This window comes from Labrus mixtus, chromosome 2 (genome assembly GCF_963584025.1).
Source record: "Labrus mixtus chromosome 2, fLabMix1.1, whole genome shotgun sequence".
NCBI lineage: Eukaryota > Metazoa > Chordata > Actinopteri > Labriformes > Labridae > Labrus > Labrus mixtus.
The window spans coordinates 18,470,738-18,495,329 of NC_083613.1; the positions used below are offsets into that span (position 1 = coordinate 18,470,738).

Consider the following 24,592-nt stretch of genomic DNA (forward strand, 5'->3'; position numbering starts at 1 on the left):
TTATATATTGACTAATTGATCGACTGATTGATTGGTAAACACAACAAAACCACTTTTACATAATGCAACCAATTCAGGTCAAACCTCCCACAAAGAGAAACCAGGTTTTATAATCTATTAGATGCCAAACCCAACCCCAAAAAAATGCTTTTAAGGAAAACCCTAAAAGCTCATGTACGATATTGCAAGCTGCCCAAAATAAACCCAATCTGACCTTATCACTGGGCAGACAAGGTCCATTCCTTATTCAAACGGGTCATTTTTGAAAAAAAAAAAAAAAAAGAAACTCAAAAATGCGTCTGGTATGTCCGGATTGTTCCATATTTGATAAATAATTTCAGCAGTCTGGAGACTATCAGCAGCACAGCCAGAATCCCTGACCTCTGAGCTTCAGCCTTACACTGTGTGTGTGTGTGTGTGTGTGTGTGTGTGTGTGTGTGTGTGTGTGTGTGTGTGTGTGTGTGTGTGTGTGTGTGTGTGTGTGTGTGTGTGTGTGTGTGTGTGTGTGTGTGTGTGTGTGTGTGCGTGCGTGTGTATTTATGCCTGTTGAACCTATTGTCTCCCAGTCTGTTATCATTATGCAGCAGTTTCCTCTGGCTGGGGCGAGGGAAAGGGAGAGAGAGAAACAAAGAAATAGGGATACTCAATCATCAGACACTCAACAATGAAGAGTCTGTTAAATTGACAAGCTCATCCCTCCTGATGCCGAATCCAACGACTTTCAACAGATCATTTTTTATGGACTCTTTCATGTATGGCATTTCCCTGTTCTCTGCTTCTTAACATACACACACACACACATAAGTGTATACTCCCAACCTGCTTATCTACCAAGCTGCTGCCCCAGACACCACCACAGAACACAAACAAACAGCTGATGTCATGGGCACACATGAACACTCACACAAGCTTCCCCATTTCTGGCCTGAAGTCATTGGGTTGGAATGTGATCAAAAATAGAGTGAGAGTAAAATGTGTGCTTGTAGGAGGCATTTCTTTGAAACCAAGAGAGTGGCGGGGTGGGGTGGGGCAAAAGGGACAAAAGTGAAGAGGGGGGTGAGAGTGAAATTGCTTAACAGTTTCACAGTCATGGGGTACACCAATCTATAGACAGTGACACACACTACTCACACTCACAGACATAAACACACTGAGTCATTGCCAGCAATCCCTTATGAAGTTCAACAGGCAGCACATATAATAAATCCACCGGTCATACACTATGTACACACAGTACTGCAGGTGTCTGTACACTATGTAGCTTTAACCCAATGTGGACTATTGGCCCATGAAACTTATTTTTACTCTTTTTTTTTGCAAGAGTTGCAAATGTTAAGTAAATTAAATACTTTAAGGGAGTTAATAAAAACAAAAGACATCCAAAATATACTGACAGAAGAAGTACTAGGCAACACTTTTTCAAAACAAAAACATGGCACTTGTGACGTACAAGTGTAATTGTGCTGCAACTGCCAAAATGATTACAGTTTGGAGAAGCAGACTGCTTAAAATTCCACCATGACGCAAATTCAGTCTAAACAAATCATTGAACCATTGATGAAGTTGGACATATCTAACTATTAACCTACATGTGGATTTGGGGGTGGAAGGGGGACAGACTTAACGTACTTAGCAGCAGTAGTGGTTGAGCATTGATAAACATTTACTGTAGGGTTTAACAAAGTGGTGAAATTAGATTGCAGTGGGTGCTTTAAATATAGAGTATGAAGTAGCGAACAGAGCATGTTTTATGTTTAACTCAAGCACCCTGCGGCTCGCCGGCTACGCTTCATTTATTCTAGGTCAGGTTCAATAAATATTTCATGGTGCAGGTCTGGTGAGAAGCTTCAATTTAGATGGTTTAATCTGGGATGGAGTCCAGACTTCTATGATTACCAAGTGATGTAACTATACTGTAAGGAGCAGCAGCAGACAAAGTACAATAGTATCATGAGCCCTGCAAAAATGCTCTGGAGAGAGAAAACAAGACTGTAAGATTTGAGAATGCCTTCCAAACTCCATCTTTCAATTTGTTGACACATTGAGCTTAAAATGAAGAAAGGCTGCTTCCACAACGTTTTTAATGTGATTAGCCAATTCAAAGGAAATTCAAAGAGTTCAAGCTCCTGGATGGAGCTTTTGGTTTGTTTTGACTGTGTATAAAGCGATACCTTTTGTCTCGTTGCTGATCTTTTCCCAATTCATAGACGGTTATATATATATTTTTTTTTTTTTACAAAAAATCTCATCTTGTTCTAAGGCTTAGTTGCTTATTTAATTTAAAAAATGTTTACCTTTATTTTACCTGGAAAATATTCTCATTGAGATACAGCAAAAAATAATCTGGGTTTATTTTGTCTTTTTCAAATGTGCCAAATGTTCTTACAGTACTGTTTATTGAATATTGTATCCATTATGATGTAGATAGATCACATTAAACTTTAATTATTGTGATTTTTCATCAATGTATGTGTTTATGTCTTTATTTCAATCCCCTTCAGCATCTTTGAAATGTAGAATGCTCCTAAATATAACAAAGATTACAGTCTAGATACAAAACTTTATGTAAATGTCCTGAGACACTTAACATAAAGTTATAAGGAGGATGATGATGATGATGATCATGATGGTGTTAACCCTCGGCTGACTCAGCAAAGCGATTCATGGTTTAGCCAAAACATTTCTTGCCGTTTGTTCTTTCATTGAGATAATCATCAGAGAAGTGACATAATGATAAATAGACAAGATTATGTGTTCATGTCCAATCAACCATTATTTTCTACTTTTATTTGCAAGATAACATGGTGGTAAAAAGGTGACATAAAAGACAAAGAAAGAGACGATAATGTACAAATGTTACAGCAATGACTGAATGGGAAATCAAAAATCATGCGTGTGTTGTTATGCTGCTACCCCTCCTCACCATGATGGCAACAATAGAGGGTTACTGGAGTTTCCCTGATGGAAACAATAAAGGAAGTTCCAATAAGTAGTTCATAAAGTTTCCATTTAAGCAGCTGCTTTTTTTTAATTTCCCAGAGAACACCGTAGTGACCTGTCTTTTACGAGAAAACTGAAGGGCATTTCCACTCTGGAATCTGTTTTCCTGCAGGAAGATGACACAGTATGACCTTTGTATTATTTGGTATGTGCATAAACAGGATGGATTTTCCTCCTGTATAGCTGATGAGCGTTTCCAGCAACACAGTTTTCTTAAAGGAACAGCTCCCCTAAATGACTGAAAAATGAATTGCTTTCTTCTTATGAATATTTTTTGTTTCTTGGAATTACATTAGTCTGAAGAAATAGTCCTTATGGAAATGTTGAGAACATGCGGTCTAATGGGAGCACTACTTTTGGAAAGTAATGTTGCTGTTCTTTCAGTATCATCATAAATGTTATAGAAGTTTAAAAACATTTAACAGTCCTTATTTTCAGTCCTTTGAAAGATACATAACTCAGAAGCTGGACTAATAACAAGCTTTATTTTTTCATATTCTTGATCAGTTCTTTTTTCAGCTGAGCTGATAACTAATTTTAACACCAGTACTAAAAAGAATACCAAAACGTCTATGTGAAATGCAAGAACACAGGCATGCGCTCCGGAATGTATTTTGACTGATGGGTGCTGGACAGCACAAATGCAGGCGCTATGTGCACGCGCCTACACTCCTTCAACACGTCAAGTTACTGTCAATACGTCTTAAAACGAGATGAGCAAAGCGCACTGCATACAAAACAACATTTTCCAATCTGTGGCTTTTGGTTTTCACGAACACTGTACATACAAGTCATACCATTCGAGTTTGAGCACTTTTCACAAACAAAAATCTAATTTTTTTATAGTTCTTGCCCTTTTTAACAAATACAACCGCTGCAAACTATTTATTGAACAAACAGTTATTCTGTCAGTTACAAGATCCATTCACATTATTCACACACACTATTTATGATTATTTGAAGGTTGTTACGTTTGGCTACGACCCAATATTAAATTAGACTGTGCATTTATAGCCAAAAGTAATAACTATATTAGTAGTAGCTAACATGTTTAAATTGTGGACTAGATGTGTGTTAAAGGCATGATGACCAACCTCTCCAACATATCCTGAAGGAAGTGAAGCATTTATTTTGGGTGGGTGAAGGGCAGGTGCATTGTTGGGAGACACTGTGGAGCAACCCAGCGTCCTTTCTCTCAGTTTTCATTTTGTTTTTGGGACTTTCAATGTAGAAAAACTCTGTGTAATTTATTTGCTTCTACTGCTGAATGTCTCCCCAAGATAGGCTGACTCGCAGTCGACCCTGTTGCACTTTGGCTTGATGTGATGCTGTTTTCAGGTCTGAGCAATGGATTATTTTCACACATATTTATCCATTTTTTTTTTTTCAGGCACTGTATAATATGTAATTATAAGTGTAAAAAAACAAATGTTCAGAGTGTAGTTATTTTAAGATAGTTAACTTTTTACACATTGCGTGTGTTCCTCCTATCAATGACAGGGGGTGCTGCAGAATTCAGCACCCACTGGACACGGGGATGAAATAGAATATGGGTCAAATGCAGGACTCAACACCATGACATCATCAGCAGCAGCATGGCACACTTTTTAATCTTCTGACACTCACAGCATGGTCAGGCTTAAACTCTCCTGAGAACAGTATGACATCAGCATACTAATCCACTGCAAGCCTTACAGGACTATGACCTCACTGCAATGATGTCATCAAGATGAGTCATTTGTGCAAGTGAGTTAGGGTTAGGAGGAGATACATTATGGTAACACTCGGACTTGGTCTTTTAGGGATGGGACTTGTTTTTGTACTGCTGTTTTTTTTCTTCAGTTTTTTATTTATTATAACGCTACGGAGAGTTTTTAGCTCAAACATCCTGAAAATAATTATTGCACCTCTCTATGACCTACAAACACCACCAAGACAATCAGGGAGTAGATTCACTAGGACAGGATCAACAAAGAGACAAGATGATGCCTAGAGTAACCTTAAGTTTCAGGTGGTTAGAAAAAACCCTCCACATTAGACTTTTCATTGCTTTGTCTACGATAACACGTATAACACTTTAATTCTATAAAAAAAATATATATATATTTCAGCCAAAACAAAAAATGCCTCTCTCTCTCTATCTGTGTGTGTGTGTGTGTGTGTATATATATGTGTGTGTGCATGTGCATGGGTATGTATTTGTGTGGTGTGTATGGTACAGAGGCCAGTAAGTCTTGTTACATATTGTCACTTATTAACTTAAACCTCCCTGCAGTCTCGCCAGTAGGGAATTCTTTATGTGTTACATCACAGGTAGTGGACACACACGTACACCCCCCCACCCCCCCTCCCCAGTTTCGGGCAGCCGGCGGAAAAACTCCTTAAAAGGAGATGTTTGTTGTTTTTCTTGCCGGTCAGATTCGTCCACTTCCTCAAATTGTCCCTAAGCTAGATCAGCAGGTTAGTGTCAGATGATTTTTTAATCACAAATCCTCTTACTGTAAGAAGAATTTGCCTCAGGACCTCTTTCTAAGTTAGTGAGTGTCATTGCTTTGTCCAAGTTTGACTTCTTCCACAAGCTAGCACATGCCTTCATCCTCAAGCTACACTTTCAAGAATGGTGCAGCTTAACCATTAAATTAATTACACTATTAAATGTCAACATAATTTATCATTTAACCACTACTGAGTTTAATTTGAGCAATCTTTCCTCACTACTACAAAAGAATAAACTCCTACTTTGGTTTGAGTGATCAAATTGATAGTTTGTATTATAATTTAAAGAGACTTTTTAGTTAGGGTTACCTCCATTGTTTATTTGTTTTTGTTGCTGTTTGAAGGCTTATAGCGGTTTAAGTATTACCCTTTAATTGTAAGGAGTAATACATTGACAGAGGAGGAATATAGAGTTTACATTAGTGGGTTTATTATTGTTGGATGTGGCAGTATACATGTAATAATGTAGTGTAAACACCGTTTTGCAACACATTAATCATTCTTTTCAACAACTTAGGTTAATATAGGCTTAGGTTAAATATTGAAAGGTGACACAGCCTGAGGCAAAGTGGATTTTCATTGTTAATATTTAACTAACACTGCAGTGTTTTCTGAGCTTATTTAAAAAGTGTTTGTTACCCCTCAGCCTAAACTCCCAATGAGTTAAACTCAGACTTAGTTTACACTTTTTCTATCATATCCATGATTCCCTATCATTAATGTAAGCAAGCAAATGCCTGAATGCTAATGTTAGCTGTATTCTGATGGTAGCCAATGAAATACCTAATTTTTTTTAACTTGAAATGAGTCCTGATTTTTCTCTGGATTTCCAGTTTCCATTGCCTTTGTTGTTGCTTATCAAACAGGAAGAGGTTAAATGAAAATAATTTGTCAGATTCTTGAAGATATGACGTTAGACCTGAAATGAAACTTCCCAAATTTAGCTTGACGTCACAGAAAAATCTGTCTTGGGAGTGAGGAAGGAAGTCTGCAAGGTTTTTACATTAGCCAAAATTAATGTAGGTGTTAAGTAATTAACATTACTGTGAGAAGATTTAAGCTGGTTAAGAAAGACATCAATGTTATGATTGATGCCTCTTTATGACCTACAGAAGCAAACATCAATAGGATTGACAATTTGATGCCTGAGCACTGCCAGGAGGATTCTCAAGGAGCGATGCAACATTAACTGTCTGAATAAAGCAGGGGAAGATTTCGGGGTTTTAAAACACTACATGTACAGGTCCAAATGACAAAAGAAATGAAAGGTTATACTTTGTCCACAGCGGGCGCCAAAACCGAGACCCAACTAAAATTCCTCACAAGATATCTAAGAGCATTTTCTGAACTCCCACTATGAATTCAGTTATTGGGGAATGATTTAACTAAATACTGATAACGTATTAAATGTCTTATATGACTTTAGACTGACCACATGAGCAAAAAAGGTTAACGGCATTGGTGAAAGTCACACGTTTCTGTTCATCTTATCATTGGACCTGTATGAATCACTGCCGATAATGACATGCTTTGCAGTCTATAAATAGTAATAGGACTGTAAAGTGCGTAACAATGGTTACAACCACATCAATAGATGTACACACAGACAGTGATTGAGACATATTTTGGAAACAGGGGATTGTAAAACTTTCAGGTAATGAAAGGAAAATCTGACCCTGATATGTCTGATGTTTGTATGTGTGAATGTTTGTATTTCACTTAATCAGACGAGCTGACTAAGTAAAACCACAGTCACAGTTAATGTGGGCCACTTGGGGGTTTCTGGATTGAATGCCTTGCTTAATAGCTTGAATCTTTCAGAAAGTTTGGTTACTTGTTCATCCCCTTCTTAAACCGTCAACCATCTTGTCTGCTCAAAGTCCTGAAAAACATATTTCTTTGAACATTCAAATAATTTGGGTTCACATTAAGTATTTGTAGGGATGAATGCACACATGCAAGTGAGTGCATGCATTACTGTGGCTGGGTGTGTTTCTAGGCAGGTATGATGCTGCACACACTTAAAGAACTTTACCTGGGTACTGCAGACACCACAAACCTTCACCCCTTACCTTCTCACCACATCAGAGGGAGTCTCCCTGTGAGCTCATGTCTGGAGCTGTGCCTTCCCCCTGTCTGAAACAGAATAACACGACACCATTGTCCTTATCTATTTATATGTTGCATTTATGGCTACAAAATAAATATATAAATTCAGTTTGGGTTTGTGAACATTTGTTTTTCACCATAAAGGGTTAATTCTCACTGATTTAAATACTAACCTCCTTACTGTTCTCATGGACAACTTAGGTCTGAACAAACATGTAGGTTAGATGGTTGGTTTATAAAAGGGTTTCATCTACAGCTACCCCTCTGCAACATTTTAGAATTATAATCGATTTTGAGCCTTTGACTGTGGTGTTTACATGGAGCAATGTTATTCTGCCGTGGCTTTAAACAGAATATAATAAGAATATTACTACAAATGTTCCATACTGACTGTTTCTCCTACATTTTTTTTGGCATTTTCTTTCCATAACTGATAGTATTTTAGTTATAACTGTTATCATGATAATCAGTGTTACTAATATAGTATCTTACTAGTATTTTAATCCAAGCTCTTTCAAACAACTTTTACGGTACACATGAACTTCCCTTCAGACTCTTTTAGAGCTATGACATCACAAACAGCCATTACGAAGCCCTTTTTAAAAAAAATCTTGTCACCAAAGTCAATGTAATCTCAAAATTAAAACTCAACATTTAACGATGCAGTATATCAAAAGCAAAGGGAAGTCTCAGATACATACAAGTTGAAACTGAAATGATTGGACACATTTGTGCCAGCCCATGCAAATGACATGAATCACATGATGGTAATATCCATCCATATTTATGTGTGTTTGCATTGTTTTATTTTCAAAAAATATGAACGAGGGGTTTGGGTGGCATTTTAGCTCAGTTGGTAGAGCAAGCAACACTTATACAGATTCTACAGTCTTCTAGACATTGAGGACCCTACACACTAGGTTTGACTTCTGGCCTCAGCCCTTTGATGCATCTCTACAGCACTTTATCCTCCTCATATCCCTCCTTCTGCTGTCAGAGCCATAAAGGTGAAAAAATATACAAAAAAATTAACTGAACTAAAAAAATTACTTTGAATCTATAAGAGAAATTCTGGTATCAGTCAGGACCTGACCTAATTAACAGATCATCAAATTTGAAAAGGCTCAGTTTAAGTAATTGGTGGCAATACAGTTAATCCAGACACAAAACCTGAAAAGGTGTTTACCAAGTTATATGCAACTCTGTATGATGTCATGACAGCAGACAAGACAACATTTAGTTTTCTGACATATTTTGAGGGGCTAATTTTGATTTTAGACTGATTTTACTATACAAGAGCAGAGTACAACTTGTTAAAATAGTATAAGCCCAATAATGCCCTCCAGCCATATTTTTCTCAAAAATAATATATCCATATTGTTTCATGTACTGCAAAGCAACTGTGACATTATGGATAAGATTGACCTCATATTACCTTTAAGTTTCTAAAAATGGCCATAATACGTATAAGAGAATATTATGACTGATTTATGAACATATGTGTGTGGAAACTTGGGATCAGGTTGTCTAATGGAAGGCTAAACTCCAACAGCAGGATCCACCCAGAGAGACTCACGCAAGCCTATCAATGGAGCCATTGATACATGAAAGACCACGATGGATGGAGGGAGTGGTGTGAGGGAGCTCAATAGTTGGAGTGTGTTCCAGTGAGTGTGTGTCTGAGAGTGTGAGTGAGAGAGATTTACGAGAACAAATCCACCAGATGTAGAGTGTGAGGCAAGCTTCACACATTCATGTTTGCCCGGGTCAGGACCTCAGAGTGAGTTTGATTTTTCCATGACCTGCAGACATCAGATGCATGTTTTCCTCCTGCAAAAAAAGTCCTTTTATGATTTGACCCCACACTATACATGGATTGTGTTCTCGTTCAATCTAATCAAGCATGTAGGTATTTGGTATGATTAATATTCTAATAAAATCCATGGAAACGGCTTGACACATTTTGATTTACTGTCAGACACCTGACAGTAAATCGGAACTGTGATAAATTAGACTATTGGCAAAAGCTGCAAAAACTTTGAATTGGCAGGAGCGCTCAATCTTAAAAAAAACCCCTATTGTTCATTGTAAAGTTTGCCTAAGAGTAAAGACTTTACCCAGGAAGGACATTTTGTAAGGGATTGTCAAATTTAATTGCGACTGAAAAGCACCAACTTGAATCCAACAGAAGAGTGTGTGATGTACATTCTACAAAAAGTATAGGTGCCTTATTCATCCCAATGAAGATTCATGTGTTAATACAGTTTGATACAGTTTTACAATTTTTCGACAGCTCTGCAGAAAGTGTTTCAGTATATTAACACTTGTTAAAAGCAGTAAAAAAAACATTTGAGTGATCAGAAAATACAAATGTTTCTTTTACAACATTTCTAATCTATAATCTAGTCGTCGTGCATAAAGGCTTCTGTTATAAGCTGCTCTAATAATGGCCTAGCTTTCTCTACAACTGAGGGCAACAGAGATAGTTTTGTTTTTGTAAACTTTTATTTAGGGATTAAAATTTAAAATATTTTTAAATTTCTAAAATCTAAAGCCTTTTACTTTTATTCACATTTCAATTACACACTAACACACTATGGTTAAAAAAGATTGAAATTGAACTTTTCTGGGACTCTCCAGTTGAGCAGCAACTAGGTTTCTTTATCACGTAAACTTACAAATGATGAATAATTAATGAACAATACTAAAAAATAGCACATGACGACCACAAAAACCTCCTTTTTTTCCAGAAGAAAAAACACATCACAATCTGAATGTCAGGAAAAAACTAGTCTGAAGTGTCTAATTTGCAGCTAGTCTGAAGCTCAAGCTAATTTACTTAAACTTTTTGAAGAATCAGTGTCTAAAAGAAATATTTTAGAGAGGCTCTCAAACATGTAAGGTGCTAAGGACAATGAACAATTCATAAATGTTCTCTGCATCTTTACCGCTTTGGTCAATGCCAACGCATCCGGTTCACAATAGTTGAACTCTACCTCGCCTTCTTTCCTGGTCTGTCTGTCACCTCTTCATATCTCATTTATCTGTGTTGCTTTCCCTTTTTCTATTTGTCTATGCTAACTCTTCCACATCACACTCCACTCTGTGTGTGGGACCAGCTGTCCGTGTTTTGATTTTCACTTGTTGCTCTGGGTTTCAGTGCTACTTGAACTGTGGCTGACACACAATTTTCATCCGGCACACCTCAGCACACAGACATACACACACATACACATGCACAATCACAAAGAGTTATGGAGGTGAAAATGCTTCCAGGGATCATAAACATCCCTGAGTTGCTGCATTAAAGAAAATACAATATGATATATTTGTCAGCTGAAACTTGATTCTATCTGTCTGAGCTTGTTTTATCTTCTCTTTATCTAAAAATACAGTCAATGGCAAAAGTACTCAAATAACTCTCTGTATGGTGTGTATTACATATACTGTATGTGTTCATAGAAAGTGTCTGCACAGTGCAATTAATATGAGAGGAATAGACAGAGATTGAGTGAAAGAGAGAGAGATAGAGATAGAGAGCGATATATTTACTTTTGCTCTTATACTCAACACATAAAAATGTTCTTCTCAAGTTTATATCGGAAACTGAAGATAAGATATGATAAGATAATACTTTATTGATACCCGGAAGGGAAATTTGGGTGTTGCAGCAGCACAAAGACAAGTAGAAGAAGAGAGAAGACAATTTCTCAATCATTCTGCAACTGAAGCATCATGGGAGATGATCTGGCTTATTTGAGCACCTACATTAGTTTACCTTTCCCTTAACCCGTTTCGTTAGTAGTTTTACTTGTTTAAATCAGAATTAAATATCTAAATATAAGGCCATTTAATAAAACTTTGTGATGTTCATCTTCATATTTTCAAGCAGACATCCATGAGACTCTGTCGAGGATATTGATGTGGGCTAATCATTCATCAACATATGAGCTAACATAAAAACATAATGTGCAGATTTACCTATTAGCGATGAAAGATAGAGGAGGAATACAGTGGGTTTGAAGGGTGTTCCCTTCATCTGTTTGTGTGTGTCACAGCTCATACTGTTCCTCCAGCTCAAATAACAAAGATCAAGTAGATATAATTATTTTGCCATATCTGTGTTTGGGTGAGAAGTGATGAAAGAGTCTCTCTTAACATCAAACAGAGGGGACCTTGGCCATCACAGCAAACCAGGTAAAATGTTTTAAAAGCCTTTATTCATGGCATTAGAGGTAAGATGAAACTTTGATAATCCCCATTAAGGAATTAGGCTGTTGTGAAAGCACACAGAAACAGAGGAAAGAGCCTAGCATCAAAGTACTTTCAAATATTATACTATATACAGTAAGACCACAACAAAGGAAGCTTATTCTAATGTATAAGAGTATAAAGAGATTCTGATATTTTTATTGTTTCTGTCAGTACACCATTATGCCTTATTCCTGTTTATCAGAAAGCAGTCATGTGTTTAGTTATGGTCAAAGAGATATTGAGAATACACTTTCTACGCCTAATCTTTGAGTCCACGGGGATCTTTCCTTTGCAAGAAAAATTATAGCCCAAAATAATTCTAACATGAAAAAGATAATCTTGTGTTGATTTTACATATTCGAACATATCGTTCGAAAGACAAATCTTTTGGCCCAAAACTGAGTTACTTACATAAATTTCTGACAGGATCAGTGTCTGAGTACATGTGTTATTCAAGTCACAGGACAAATTAGGTTTTACTTTGCCTGAGACTGAGTCAGATCAGTTCAATGGCAAATCCTTTTTCTGATTGCCACATACATGTAGTTTGATATAAAATCAAGGTACTTGTGCCCTAATGAAAGGATAAGGGCTCAGTGAAGACTCCCCTCATCCCAATTATGCCCCAATGCCCTATTCACAAGTTTTATAACCTACCCTATGGCTGCCTGCAACCAAAACCGCATTTGCACCTTCAACAGAATCAGGCTATGTTGATGCGAGCAACGCCGATACTACCTACCGTACTACATGGCCCTTTCTGGCCCCCACAACTCAACCGTGTAGAATGATGGACAGCAAGAGCCAGAACATCACCAGGGTTGTAAAGTGGGAATCTCCCTTCGCTAATGTTTGTCCAATTAGTCCCATGACACCTCAGGAAGGCGGCAGTGAGCTCCAGTGTCCCAGAGTCATCCCCCTCCAAGCTAGCTCTCACTGCACATCATATCCACACGTAGAACTTCTATATCTTACCTACCCTACCACATGGCCATCACAGCCCAAACAAACGATTTATGTACAACTCATCCACTGAGTACCATGAAAGAAAACATTCCACCTTAAAATCTTTGGTTGCTGTCAAATAGAGGATTAAACTGTATGATAGTGTCACTGTCTATTTTCCAATGTAACATTCGGTTAGACTAGTTGGTAGCTGAATTATCCCTTTCCAATTAAATGACACACTACCAAGACAATGAGGCACCCCTAACCATCTCCTTATAAACTAACAAACTAACCGCTCCAGCATATTCACCTTTGATATCGACACTTCATAAACTGAGAGTGGGCCCATCAATAGGGAATAGTCCGAACTGTTAACACCATAACTTCAACATACCTGGGAGCCCTGACTTACCTATCCTTCCTCTTCTCTGCAACAGCTTTCCTAAGCTGTTCAATCTGTTCGTTATCTTTCAGGCCCCCAACATACCACCTGCCCAAGCTCTTCACTGACTTTTTCCTAATAGATGGGATTTCTTCCTATACCTAAAACGTATTCCCTATTAACCATCCTCTGGACACTAAAATGCCTCTTGATTTACTGGGCCTAGTCTTTACCTTCAAACTAGCCCAATTGAGATTCTAATTTAACCTCTCCAGTAACCTTCTTGTACATGGCACTGTTGAGGTCACCAGTGTCATCATCCAAGTAGGACCCTAATTGGTGGGAGACGGAGCCCATCCTGCCATCTCTCCCCACATATCACCCACTTTGAAGCTCAAATAATTAGAATAATGTTTCTCCCAATGAGACCCAAAGAGTGCCAGCCGACAGAACAACACAGGTCACAATATGGCAAGTTAGGAATTGGTCTCTCTTGATTGGGATTGGCATAAAATTGCCCTTGGTAGAACCCTGGGATACTCCTTTGCTGATCAACATGAAGGCTGCATCATCTGCAACTAACCAGCAAACTGAACAGAATTTTCAATGTAGTTGCAATTAAGTATGTGTGACAAAAAAGTTGAAGGGAACTAATCTTTTTGACTCTTTTAAAATATTCGTCTTTCAATGATACTGAACACTGAAAAATACTTAACCCAAACATATGGTCCTAGAAGTGGCCTATATTTATATAATATTCAACCCTAGATGTTAACATGCATGTTTAAAACAGATGTCAAAATCCTTCTTGTAACATAAACCAAAACTAAATGGCTAAATGATGACGGGAGAGATGGCCAATTTCCCAAGAAGTTTAGGATTAGTTAATCACTGCTGAGTGACCACAGGAAAGGCTGCATGGATGGATAGATGCATGGTGTCATGCAAGGGGTCAGGGATTATAAACCGAGTAAAGGATTTCCAGACCAGAGAGTAATCTAGACGTGTCGGGGGGAAAAATACCGGGCCATGGAGATTATCCTGATGATGATTGCATAATCTTGGTGTGTTCATGTGTGTGTGTGTTATGGCGAGCAGACGGCACAATTAGTCACTCACTCAGTCATTCCCTCAGGCTGCGACCAGACACACACGCACGTCACATCAGGCATGCAGCTACAGAGCTTCAAGCACACGTTGACACAGAGGTACACATGCCAAACCATTGATGAAAGAGTTGTTACTTTCTCAACAAAGGTATAATGAGTAACTTGGATTTTCCCATTTTATCCCCTCCCTCTTTACCAACTTTTATTCTTTCCTCCTTCCATTCTTTAAGCTCTATTTGCTTCCCTGTTTTTATAAACCATATTCTTCTGCACTTTCTTGAGTTGCTCAACCTCTTCTTTCTACTTCTTTCAAACTTTTTTCCATGCCTTACAGCTGTACCCTGTTTACCTTTTTTACACATCACATATTTCATACATCCATTCCTCCATCACTTTTCATTTTCAAATGCCCTTTCACCTTTTTCTCCATTGCCATCATCTTTGGAGTAGTTTCTCCTTCATCTATTCCAATCTCCTCTTTTCACCCTTCCTTTTATTGTTACCATCTTTGCCACTCGTTCAATGAATTACAACAATTCATTTGTTTGGTCTGTGGCATGATATCCTCCAACCCCTTTATCCTTTCATCTATATAGCCACTACATTCTTCCCATCCATCATTTTCTGTATCACATCTTTATTGAGTTCTTCATTCATTCAGTTATTTGATTATATCTTTCTTTTTTCATCATCGATCATCTCTACCTCCTTTACTCAACCTCTTCCCTCTTCCCTCATATCATTTAGGCCTATAATTTCGCCTTTTTTCCCTTTATTCCCTCTTCCTTTACTCTTCCTCATCTTTCCTTTGTCTGTTCTTCCACTTGCATAACTCCAAAACCAGATGTGTTTTTAACCTCAACCATTACGAACCAATTAAATAAATGATCAGATTTTGCTACACTTGTTATGATCTCAATCTTTTTCAAACAATTCTTCAAAATTTCCCTTCTCCTTTTTTCCTTTTCCTTTGCTTTCATAAACTCCTCTGTTGTTTGCTTAGTGATGTTCATTTTCCTCCATTGTCTCAGTGCTGTAAATTCCCCCATCTGTTATAAATGCAATAGTATTTTCCATAACCTGCAATGGACCATCAAACACTTCTCTTTAGGAGTGTATGTGTTTCTGTGTCTGCAGGAGTGTTACGATTGCAATGACTGGGCGCCTTTCATAGAGGCATATGGAGATAAAATGGATTAATTTGCTGATGTCATGTGTTTAAATAAAGTTTTTTGCAGAGACATGATTGTGCCAAATAGCATGTCAAAATGTATCCCTAAATAAAAAGCAAAGGGTCAGGCTGTTAAGTCTAGTATACAGACTAAGAAAGTAGTCTCAGCTGTACACAGCCACAAAGGAGGGGAAAATAGAAATTTTTAAAGAAAATTAGAATTTTAAATAGATGTTAGGGAACAAGAGAGCTAAAAAGGCTTAAATTTAATTGTTTTTGCTCTTGTTTTAATCATCTAAATGAAGAAATGCCGGGCACGTTACACAGTCGCTTTCAGTTTTTATTCTTACATAGACTGGACTCCGGCCAGCTCATAAAATTTCTCTGCTTTTATCGTGCCCCTGATCACACATGACACACACAAGACACTATGAAAGATGTTGATGGCAGATAGAAGTTATGTTTCACTAAATTATTCAGTGAATATTTCTGCATAAGGCACAAAAGCGTATTAATTATTTGAATCTTCCGACATGGATCTCTGAGTGAACATTTATTAGTATATATTAAATAGTATCTAAAAACATTGCCCAACAACAATGATTGGTTTAGGTTGCAGTTGAGCATAAAAGAAAGAAACGAGATGCTAGTACCAACATGCTAACAAGCACGCTCAATTTGACGATGCTTGATAATGTCACTAGCATGGCTAATAAACAAAGATAACTTCATAAAAACGTTCCAGAAAATTAAATGAGATAGATTGAAGGTTGAGGAAAAATTTTCCTGTCAAAATGTGCAAAGGAAGATAAGGATTTGAACTAGTACAGATAATATTAATACATTTTTGTATGGGTATTTGTGTGTACTGTAAACACCAGTGTGCAGGTCTACTTAATCTGTACACGCTCGACAGCTGCTCCACTGATGTAGATGGGATCATAGGAAGATCAGGATAGCCATTATTATTGGATTTAGAAGATTAGCACACACCTGCATGGCAAGACATTAGAGAACTCTTAGGATAGTGTTTCAATTTATGTGTGTGAGCGGGTGTGTGCGTTTATGTGTATTAAACATTAAACCATCTTGAAAGCAAAGGAGATAAAAGAAATTGTGGCCATTTGAGCCCCTTCAACTTTTTAGCTTCCTGCTATTAGACTCAACCATTGATCAATTTCTTCAGACGGACAAAAGAGGCAAAAGAGGCTAATGTTGCTTAAAGAAAAATCTAACTGTGGTATTGTTCGTTGACTTATCCAGAGAGAGGTAGAAGACAGGTCTTAGGTAAGTTTGTGTGTTGTGAGAGAAGATGTCTTGTGAAACAGGAAAAAGTGAGGACAGTGGCTGTGACAGCAATGGGGGAAGTAGGGCTTGATCCAACATCAAACACATAGGCTAACATTAACCAGACAGAGAAAATAAATTAAGTTGCTGTGAAAATTAAATTCTCTTCACCGTTTGCAAAGTAGCCTAGTATCCTTGATGTTATACAGCAGTTATTATAGATCATTTTTTAATCTTTAAAGGAGAATAAAAAACATTTGGCTTGAGTGTTGTATCCCGTGACATTTTTGAAAGACATTTGAAGGCCACCATTATTAGACGTTGTCTGTTATGCACGGCAAGTAACATAAAACACATGTCTGTTTACAAAATGTAATATTTGAGAGGACCCATAATGCAGTATGTTTGTAGTTCACTCATAAAGCGAAATGCTCAGCTTGCCAAAGTTTGCTAACATCTCAACACCTGCTGAATCAGGTAACCCTGCAACTCTCATCAACTCAGTGTGATGCTCTTCACAAAAGACAAGAGGCAGTTAATCTAGCATTCGCTGCCTCTCTTTCACAGGTCTAGTTTTCAAACAATCAATATGCAGACTGTGAAAAACTCACAGTAACAGCTGGTCCTGCAGCCTCACACCATTGTTGGATTACTGAATGGGCCTATTGGGAATCAGCCTTTGGGGCCGAGGTCAGGAGCTCTGGTAAAAGAGGCTGCTAGCATTTGTTGTTGAAAAGTCAGTCACATCAAAAAACAAAAATGAAATGTAAAACAAACAAAGGAAAATTAAAACAACCAGAAAGATAATAAAATGCCTAGAAATAGACACAACATGACTAAAGACATGACTATTTATAGCATGAATAGGCTTCTGGCATGAGTACACACACTTGAAGTAGCATGCACAAATTAAGTTTTAATATCAAAGAATGAAGGGACCCAGGATGGGGGGTGCAGGAAGTCCCCTAAATCAGATAGCGCTTGTGGGGAAAGAGTAGAAACCCAATGCCCCTGTATTACACTGTAGAAATGGGTGAGTTCTAACCGTGTGTGTGCCTGGTAGTGTGTTGCCCGGTTAGCCTTTAAGCAAAGGTGCATTCCAGAAATAGTTTACCTCAGAGTCATTTTCTCCTTCAATCTCCATCTAGTTCTTTCTCTCTTTTCTCCCTCCATCTCTCTTCTTACATATTTTATTAACCCCCTCACCTACCTGCCAGTTCTGACCCATTTTTTCTCCTATACCTCTCTGTCCAGGAATTATAATTTGTAGATTCATATTTTTTATTATTTTTCAATGGCTTGGATAATGAAAATACAAAACAGAATATTTAAACTCAATCTCAAGCATCAAATTAAATGAGTAAACCACTTTTTCATGTACCTAAAACAACAAGACCGAGTGGAAAACTTACCTGCATGAATTTCGCTTAGGCTTCAGTACAGAAAAATCAGTTACTTTAAGCTATTGCTAATATGCTAACTGAATATTGGTATGCTTATTACAGCTGTGCTAACATATTAAAGTTAAGCAAGTAATTGTTACTATATTCAACATCAATGCTAATTTGCCAATTAGCTAATTAATTACAATATTTGATCAGTTCTCCTTTAAAGCTGCAAAAACATTGTGGATTATGTCTTTTGATTTAAATTCTAATGGTTATATATCCAGTACTGCTTCTGTTGTACAATAATGAATCATTCTCCAGGTCAAAACTTCAGATTTAAATAACAAGTTATAAAGTTTGTAGCCCGAGATGTACACCCTTAAGATTTTCAGTTCACAAACCGAGTTATATGTTTGGGAGATAAGATTGTTTTTTCACATCCACACTCTGTTTACAATGGTAAGACAAGGACCTAAGCTAGTTTTGGCCATACAAACCTTTATAAAAAAGACCCAATATCGGTGTGTGAATTGATGAGCTTGTCCTGAGAGGTAAGTAAATCTCCTTCCCGTCCTGATGCGTATCCTCAGCTCCAAATGGCTTTACTGACTTTTCTTAGTAGCTCTGCAGAAACCGCAACTGTGCAAATTTACACAGAAAACCACCAAAACTTCCCCAGATGGGAGGTTTAGGGAAGTGGCTTTCCTTCAGTCATTGGTGATGTGTGTATTTCCCTCTGTGTACGTGCTTTTCAAGCCTTGCTTGTGTGCCTACTTGCTGGTGCTCATCATTCACACCACGCTGTGCCTTTTCTGTGACTTATGATGCTTTGTTCCAAAATTAAAAACTTGAGTCCATGTTTGTTTTTGTCCGTTTGCTTGTTGGGAGAATTACCCTGGTTGGAAAGACCTGTGGTAGTACCCTGGTCAAAGTCATTCATCACTAAAGGTTAACTGCTACATTTTTACAAGGGGGTAAACAGATGCAAAAAAGTTTGAGTTATTTCAGTTATTTTAGACTGCAGCCTGTTCTCTTTATTTTTAAACTGTGTGTAAAGAAACTTAACTGCAGCCACTCTCAGGCAGACCTACAGTACAGTGTGTTCTGTTGCATAGATTGCACAGGTAACATTTTGGTTGCACGACTGTCTCACTACCTCCTGTCATCTAAGTATTTGATGTAATGTTAAACAAAACGAGTGTAAAAACAAATAAACACTTTAATTTCCAACATGCACATATATAACTTTGTTCTTTGAACTAGCTTGCATTTTAAATGTGGTTCCTTGAAGCATTAGAACCTTAAGTTCCTGCATTATTAATTATGAAAGCTGACTACTACAGCTCAAGTACCAAAACTTCAGCAAAATCAGAAGACATTACACCTAAGAATCTCCTCATCATATCTTTGGCTCTGGTTCTGGGTCCCAAGCAGAGAATGCAAACTTAATTCCTGAAGGGAGCTGAGCTGTGGAGGGTGTGAGCAAAGGAGTTGCTTCAAGGCCATCATTTGTTTTTACAGCGGAAAGTCTTGTCAAAGCTTCCCTGCACTAATTTGAAGACATGGCAGGCCAACATTGCTTCAAACTCCAATGAAAGTCTCAGTCATTACTATTTAAAAAAAAAATTCCTTAATAGTTCACTTGAAAGATTCAGGAGAAGGACTGAGACAACCATTCACACTTGACAAGTCTCCTTCTTTCTTTAAGCTCTTTTCAGCAACACAGTGAACATGTTATGAAACCACATGAAGGGGGTGTTTGATGTATGACACCGAGACCTTATAGAAGACCTACTGAAACACATGGTGGCCCTAGTGTGGAAGGATCACAGGACCACAAACAACGAGGAGGATTGATTGTGGACGCGAGACGAGGAGTGTGCAAGGCTTCCAACCCCAAAGGGCATCCCCTGTGAAGTTTCAGAAGAGATGGTGCAAAAGAAGGTTTTGGGAAGGTAGAGGAAGCAACAATATGAGGGGAAATTCCCACCGATGATTGAAAGAACCACCCCTCAGAACAAAGGGTTGGTTTGAGCATTTATGTATGTGTATTTAAAAACAGTGCTATACATGTGAGCAGAGCCACCCGCATCTTTAGAGGTTAGAAAAATATGAACTGAAAGGTTTGAGAGGAATGTAGGCTTTAAAAACAGCTTTGAAACCCAAGACTGTCATGTTCCAGCACAACCAAGCTCAGCCCAACACTGTTTGTTTTCTTTGCAATGACACACAACTTATAGACTGTATGGTAACACTTTACAATAAGGGTACATTAATTAACATTAGTTAAGGCATTATTAAGCCTTAACTATTGGTTACTAACAGTTAACTAGACACTAATGTGTCTAGTAATAATTTATTAAGGGTGTTCATGTTAACTACGGTATTAATTAATGCATTATTTAATCCTTATTAAGGATGCTATTAACATTAGTTAATGCAGTAATAAGCCTTAATTAACAGTATATTCATACAATAATGAACATTAAGAAACCCTTAACAAATGTCTCTTGTTAACATTAATGAAGGGTTTACATGTTAATTAAGCCTATTAACTAATATTACTAAATGGTTGATAAAGATGTTCATTTAGATGCATGTCTTGAGGTTCACAGCTAAGTCATGTCATTAAGAAAAAAGTGTTTCTTTTTATTAATGTTTATTTAAGGTTAATGACTGTTCACTTACTTGTCCATCCTCAAACTGGTGACTTATTTTTGGTAAAGGTTGAGATCAGTGGACTAACTTACAGCCTAACCTATCATTATTGTTGATGTTATATAAGCATTACTAAACCATAATTAACCATTTATTAATGATCTGAATGAGCCCTACTTAACCATAATTAACCATTTATTAATGATCTGAATAAGCATTACTTAACCATAATTAACCATTTATTAATGATCTGAATAAGCATTACTTAACCATAATTAACTATTTATTAATGCTCTGAATAAGCCTAACTTAACCATAATTAACCATTTATTGATGCTCTTTGTGACCCTTATTTACATAAATCCCTTAAGTAACATAAATCCCTTAAGTAACACTTTATAAATGCTTAAAAGTGCTGAATAAGCATTACTTAACCATAATTAACCATTTAATGCATTTTGTGACCCTTGTAAATTTGAAACAATTACAGAGCTATTAAACTTCAAGGAAACATTAACAAATCGTTATGACAACCATCTGTTTACCACACTTATTTAAAATTTTCAGATAGCGACTTTTTACTTCATGCTCATCATCCTTTATTTAGAAATGTAAGACTTTTAGCATGGTAGGCAGGTAATTTTTGCTTGCATGCTGTCATATATTTGTAGTATTAGAATACAAAAACATTTAAAATTTCCTGAAAAGGGTTTGGAACTCTATGTGGTTTGTTGACTGTAAGAATAGAGAATAAAAGTGACAGGAAATATGTGCGTTGGGAAGAGAGTGATTTTGGCATTTGACCTCCATTAGTGTCTCATCTCATCTGTCATTTAAGAGGAAAAGGGCCTGAAATACGTTAAGGAAGCAGCCACTACCACCCACATGTGCAAACACTAGCACATACAATAACAGACAGAAAACACCAAGATGTTAGTCTACCCCCCCCCCCCCCCCTTCAGCTTCAGTTAAAAATTGAAAAGATATTTAAGATACTTAAATACCCAGCTGGCTGAGGAGTGGATATAAAAGGTTTTAATGCTTGCAGCACTGCAGGTAAAACTCTGACAAAATGTGTTTCGCTGTGTTGTATTCTTACAGAGCCATGTGGGAGTCACAGTCTGCTGTAAATGGTTATTAGGCTGATTAATGAGGCGAAGGTGAATGCTAGATGCTCACTGTTGTTGTAGAGGGGGAGAGAATGAGATTAAAAACAGCCAACACAGACCTTTTCAGTGAGCTTCAAACTAATTTCAACAGAATACACAATAACGTGTGAAATAGTATGCTGTAAAATATTTCCTTACAAGGTTTAAGCAGATGGTTACAAGGCAATTTAAATACATTTGATGAGTCAATGAAATATAAAATGAAACGATACAGTGTGATGCCTCATAATGGTTAAAAATCTGTTAGTGTATACCAGCCTTTAGATGGAGTGTCTCCTCCTTCCTCTGCTGAGCTAACATGAGCTGCACCTGGTGTTTACAGCACAGGGCTTTCTGACCACTAGTTTAGTAGAATTGTGATGTTTAGCTCGGTACTCCATGAGATTAGAATTACTATTCTTGGCGGTGGACACAATTTTTCTTCCTGCAGATAGACTACAACTCACCCCTAAATTCTAGTTGTTTAACTCAAGCAGGGAAAAATAATATTGACATTTCTGAGAGCTCACGCCTGAATGATCATCAGCCTGTTTGTGTGTTTACAGCCCAAAATGTTTCTCCCAGTAGATAACAGCTATTTAACATAAAGTAAAGATTGCTTTTAATTATCGGCAGGCGTTATTGAGTTAGAAAAGTAACTTGATTTACGACTAGTTACCACAAATAGTAGTGGTGTTGCAGTAGCACGTTAACACTGTAGTTATATGACATAAAATGGTACAAAACTATTGTAAGTTACTATTTTTCAGTGTTATCACAATCTTTATTGTTCAAATGAGCTTTCCCCCTTCATTGATTGCTGGTGTGCCTTTGATATGAAGATACAATATGTAGATTCCGCTTCTAGGGGCTCTCGATCAAAGCTACGATAAAAAAAGATGACATTGAGGCTAATAGGGTATCATGGGAGTTCTCACTGCAGCTTTCAGTAGCAATTCCCGCGTCCTTATTTAGCCATCTTTAACGTAACATCCTGTGTATCTACATCAACGATAAATATTCTGTTTGTCAAAGCGGCTCTAGAGGCGGCCGCCTGGACAATATACATCCTGTTACAACTATAAAATTAGGGATTGCTCTGGCTTGGATAGAACGGGGGTATAGCTCAGTGGTAGTGCATTTGAGTTGTCACAACCTGGCTCAACAGAGCAGTGACAAAAGAGGGAGACCACACATAGTCGGCAACATCATTCAACGTTGTTTAATTAAAGTATTAAATTACATAGTGTCATGCTTGTGAGGAGGTCAGTGTGTATGCAGTGATGAGAGTGTGTGAGTATGTGTGTGGATGAAATGAGTATCAAACTCCAACACAAAACACAAACAACAAATGCTAACAGCAGTATGCAGGAGAGAAGAGAGTGGCCCTTTCCGAATTGTCACAGTTCAGTATGCAGTACGTACTATTCAGTATGGAGTTTCAGTATACTGAACTTTAGTGGTCATTCAGTATGCATTTTTGGGTCCGCGCAGTATACTGAACATTTCAGTATGGATACTAACTTCCGGGTTTCATACAGTATGGATCGGATGCGTGCTATCAGGAAATGAATTGTATTTTATCACCCACAATGCTGTGCGAAATTAAACGTAAATCGGCACGTCACGTCCAAATCAAAACAAACGAGCGTGGATTAATTTAATCAATTTTTAATCTAGAGTTAAAGTCCTGACTGAAATCGCTACTTTTAATTAACAACAGAAAATATAACAAATATCTGCATTATTATAAAACCTTTCCCCCTCTAGTTAAATAATGATTTCACTATTTAAATACGTCTTTATTTGTTTATTTTACCTTATATTCCGTATCTTACTGTATTTCATTTGTACTTTCCTTTATGTACAGTATGTTATTTACTTATTTAATCTGCCTTTTACTTGATTTACATTGTAGTATTGTTTTTTGTTTACCTGACTGTATATGCGCATTACTCTTCTTGAATAAAGCCAAACAAAAAAAAATGGGTGGATGCGGTTGAGACTCCCAAAACCAGCCTGCTCAGGTGTGCTGCATTAGAGTCCTCCCTGACTCCACCCACATCTACCTGCAACAAGGAGAACACAGCGGGAAACAAACAGGAAGAGGCCAACCTAGAGGCAGTCACAGAGTGCAGATCAAGAGGTCCCCAGTTCAAAGCTGGGTGTATTGTGAACATTTGGTTCAATGAATTACACCTTTCTGTCAAGTTGAAGCACCCACGTATTCATTGTTCTGGAAGTAAGAAAATCGAATGATTGTGGCCTACCATTGACAGTTACATTAAATCAGGTTGACCAGAGAAATGTTCTCCATTAAGTTAGAATAAAATGGCAACCATTCAATTTGAAGTACATTATAACTAGTTTGAAATCTAATCAACGAGGGAACATAAATTGGTCAACCATGCATTTCACCATCATGTGGTAGACGAGCATTAATGCTTTTTTTTCTATGAATAAGAGCATGTTAGAAGAACGGGGGTATAGCTCAGTGGTAGAGCATTTGACTGCAGATCAAGAGGTCCCCAGTTTAAATCTGGGTGCCCCCTTAGTTGAATAGTGTTGTGAACATTTGGTTCAATGAATTACACCTTCTTATCATGTTGAAGCACCAACCTGTTCATTGTTCTGGAAGTAAG

The 24,592-nt window shown here is 37.4% G+C and overlaps 1 non-coding gene across 1 annotated transcript; it reads left to right on the forward strand.

Annotated features, from left to right (window-relative positions):
• Positions 1-24,430: 24,430 nt before the first annotated feature.
• Positions 24,431-24,502, forward strand: trnac-gca (transfer RNA cysteine (anticodon GCA)). Its single transcript has one exon. It is a non-coding gene; the product is annotated as a tRNA-Cys (tRNA).
• The last annotated feature ends 90 nt before the right edge of the window (positions 24,503-24,592 follow it).